General features: G+C 40.5%; 1 long non-coding RNA gene across 1 annotated transcript; it reads right to left on the reverse strand.

Moving 5' to 3' along the window:
• Nucleotides 1-257: 257 nt before the first annotated feature.
• On the reverse strand, nt 258-1,240 carry LOC120966505 (uncharacterized). Its single transcript, XR_005760291.2, has 2 exons — nt 796-1,240; nt 258-612 (listed from the first exon to the last, which is right to left on the reverse strand). It is a non-coding gene; the product is annotated as an uncharacterized lncRNA (long non-coding RNA).
• Between the last annotated feature and the right edge of the window lie 2,572 nt (nt 1,241-3,812).

A 3,812-nucleotide genomic window follows, 5' to 3' on the forward strand; every position in this document is an offset into this window, starting at 1 on the left:
CATTTCTCTTTCTTGGTCACGTGGGAAGGCATGCTCCCTTTTCCATAGCTAGGCTTTCTTTTTGTTCTATTGCTCCTTTTTTTTCTTTTCCCTTTAAATATTTCTGAAAAAAAGATAAAAAAAAATCAACACAAACCAGCCCAAGTCAGTCAAGCCCATCACAGAAAACAACAGACAAAGGACAACCGAGGCCGCAAACAAGCCCAGCAAGCAAACATCACAAAACGAGCGACCAGAAATAGCAACCAAAAACAATATAATGCACCGCAGACAACAATATTATTATTTCTCTCAATAATCATAACATATACTACTTATTTGACTTAGCTCACGACTTTGTTAATCTCACTTTCCTCAAAGATATTGATCTATTAGTTGTGTACAACAGGTGGATCGAACTGATGGTCTTATCCCCGTCGTCGACTAATTAAGCGCCCATGTTACTCATGACCGGAGGGTCTCTATAGCAACAACACTGAAGCGCGGGATACGGTTTTAGTGTGCCATGGTCCGGCTCGCAGGAACCTTTCAGATTGTTTCCAGGAATATTGTCCACGCATGTCTTCTGACAGTCATCTGGGAAGCAGTTCTGGTGTGGCTCGAAACATCCAACTGCGCGCACACACAAAGAGGCAAACAAAAAACATAGAACATCATTTTGTTACTCCAACTAATTAATTCGTGTTGGATAATTACGTGTACAAAAATATATCCATCATGCTCAACATCGTAAGATATATACATCTTGTGAAAAACTGACAAGACGCTAGTAATTAAGAGAACGTACGTACGTACCATAGACTGAACCTGCCGAGGAGAGATCAAGGGTCGCCATGAGCATGAGAGCCCCCAAGCACACGGCAACAACCCTGTTCTTCGTAAAGACTGCCATGACCATGAGGACCCAAGAAAACTTGATGAAGTGGGCACGCTCACCCTTCGTTGCGTTTATATAGACCCAAATAGGCGGAGATCACGGAGTACCAAATAGTTAATGCATTAATTATCGTACAATTAGAATACTAGTGGGAATTATCTCGTATTAAATGCATTAAGTGGGCGTAAATTAGTATAGGGCTTATCTGGTGCATCAATTTTACTATTTGATTTACACGCCAAATATGGTGAATGTACAACTTGTTATCTCGTGTCGGAGCAAATTATTCTTAGCTTGCATCCGAATCCAATATTAATTGCTTTTTTAACATAGTACAAACGCATACGCTCTTATAGACACACATATAATCACCTATATGAATGCAAGAACACACACCCAACCCCTATGAACACCTCTGAGATACCGAGCCGACACGTCATCTTGAGATTCATCAAATCATCACAGACACCTCCGTTGTTGACGAGAGTTTATGCGGCCGTTAGGTTTTATCTATTGGATATACTTAGGTTTCTTTCGTGCACTTCCCTAGGGAGGCAAACTGTGTCTGTCAAGAGCCAGCTAGGTCTGCGGTTTCGATCTCATGAGCCGCCAACACCAGTTGTAAGAGCATCTACAGGCGGGTGCCCCAACCACCCTCAAACGCCCCTGAGGATGCCCCGGTAAAAAAAGCACCTGCCCAAGACGGGCTCCTCATACCGGCCCTAAACGCCACGTCAGACCAGACAACCCAAGCCCACCAGGAATTCACAACTAATCTCCCAAGTCCACAAAACCCACCACCTCTTCCTCGGCAAGAGCGGCGATGTCAACAATGGAAGCCGAGGCAAGGATGCAGGCAGAGCATGCGATAAGGATGTAGGTGGAGCAGGAGCCAAGGATGGTCGTGGAGCACGCGAGATGGATGGCGTCTGGTGAGTGATCCGGCCAGTGAGTGTTCCGTCACGCTCGGACTTCAATTTTATCTTGGGATGTCCGGATTGCTGAAACATGATTTTTTTGCTTTGTGCATTGTCAAACTGTTGAATTGTGATGAATGTCTGTGCTATTATCTATGTGCATGAATTGCATGGACTTGGCGATCCACAGTCGAGTTGTGCAGCTATCAGCGAGATGAAGGGTTGTCCGTCGTTGTCTGTGGACACGCGCGCGGGCGTATAGGGGGCAAATTTGCCAAGTCCGTCTATAGATGCTCTAAGGTGGATGGTGGATGACGTAACCGTTTTTGATTTAAAAAAGTTATGAGACTTTGTTAAGGATGTATCACAAAAAAGTTGGTCTCTCTTCTCCAAAAGCAACTATAAGATGAAACTTGAGTCAGTGGCATAGATACTTTTTAAGGGATAAAGTCGTTCCACTTTATTAAACCTGAATGTTCATGGATATCATTACATGATCATGAGGAACGCCAAGCCACAAATGCCGGCCTGTTGTAAGCGATAAAGTTGTACTAGCTAAAAAATGAGCTTCAAAATGAGCCAATGCAATAGATGGATGGGGCTGATCCTATATGACGAGGAGGGCACCCCCCAGCTCCCTGCGTATGTTCTGGGGCGGCCCATGTGGGGCGCGAGGTCACCCAGTATTTCTTTCTTTTTCCTTTTCTATTTTCTATTTTTATTTTCATTTTTTCAACTTTCGAAAATATTCGAAATTAATATGTTTTAAAATATTGAACATTGTTTCGAAACCATGAACATTTTTAAATCCACGAACAATATTTAAAAATCAAGAATACATTATTACAAATTTATGAACAGTTTTTGAAATCATGAACATTTTCTAAAATCATGAACATTTTTTTTAATTCATGATTTTTCTGAAATAGTGAAAAATTTCAAATTCGTGAGCATTCCTTTAACCTGATTTTTGTTTGAATTTGCAAAAGTGTATTTATGAAGTCGTGAACTTTCTTTCAAACCTTGAACATTTTACTTATTTGGTGAAGAATTTTAAAAATCATTAAGGTTTCTTATTTTGTGAACATGTTTTTGAAATCGTGAACATTTTCTGAAAATCGTGAACAATTTTTTGAAATAGTCAACATTTTTCAATTTCGTGAAAATTCTTTCCACCATGAACATATTTTTTAATTTCTAATAGTTTCTTTTTGAAATCATGACCATTTTTTGGAAGAATGAATTTTTTTAAATTTGATAAAAAAATTATGCATTTTGGAATTTGTGCACATGTTTTTGGAATCTTATACATTTTTAAAATTTGTGAACATTTTTATGCTTTCCCGATTTTTTGGGTCAAAATGCACATTTTTAAAATTTGTGGAACTTTTGTAAGCGCGAATTAATGTTATAGTAAACAGAAAAACCAAAAGAAAAAAGAAAAAAGAAAAAGATTGAAAAAAATGGGCCGACCATATATGGGCACTCTAGCAGAGAGATTGTTGCACGCTACCGCTCCTCCAGCGCCACACGCGCCATATAGGAGGTCCGGATGGATGGATAGACAGATTGACTTGGTTTGGATTGAACTCGGCGTTGGGCCAGACAAATCTCCAACGGGCTGACTAGTCAATCAAGGCCAATCACATCCTCATTCACAACATCCCTAAAAAAATCCTCATTCACAACAAAAGAAAAAAAAAACATGTGGGTTTCATATACCACATGCACCTGTAATTCTAGTCGTTAATTCACTCGTCTTCCTCCTAGAAACCAGATGCAAGAAAATCAGTTGTGGAGGCACGGTGGACCAAGCCAGAGCAAGGATGGGTGAAGCTTAATACTGACTGCTCCTTCGCCATGTCTGAAGTGGCCGGAGCGGGTATGTTCCTGAGGAACTCTTCTGGCGACATTATTTGCTCAGCGTCCATAGCCTTTTTTTAAAACCATATAGGGGTTTTATTTCAAAATTACAGGGTTACAATCGAGAGGCAGTGCAATAAGTCCTCACAACATGG

Source organism: Aegilops tauschii, chromosome 1 (assembly GCF_002575655.3).
Source record: "Aegilops tauschii subsp. strangulata cultivar AL8/78 chromosome 1, Aet v6.0, whole genome shotgun sequence".
In the NCBI taxonomy this organism is placed as follows: Eukaryota; Viridiplantae; Streptophyta; class Magnoliopsida; order Poales; family Poaceae; genus Aegilops; species Aegilops tauschii.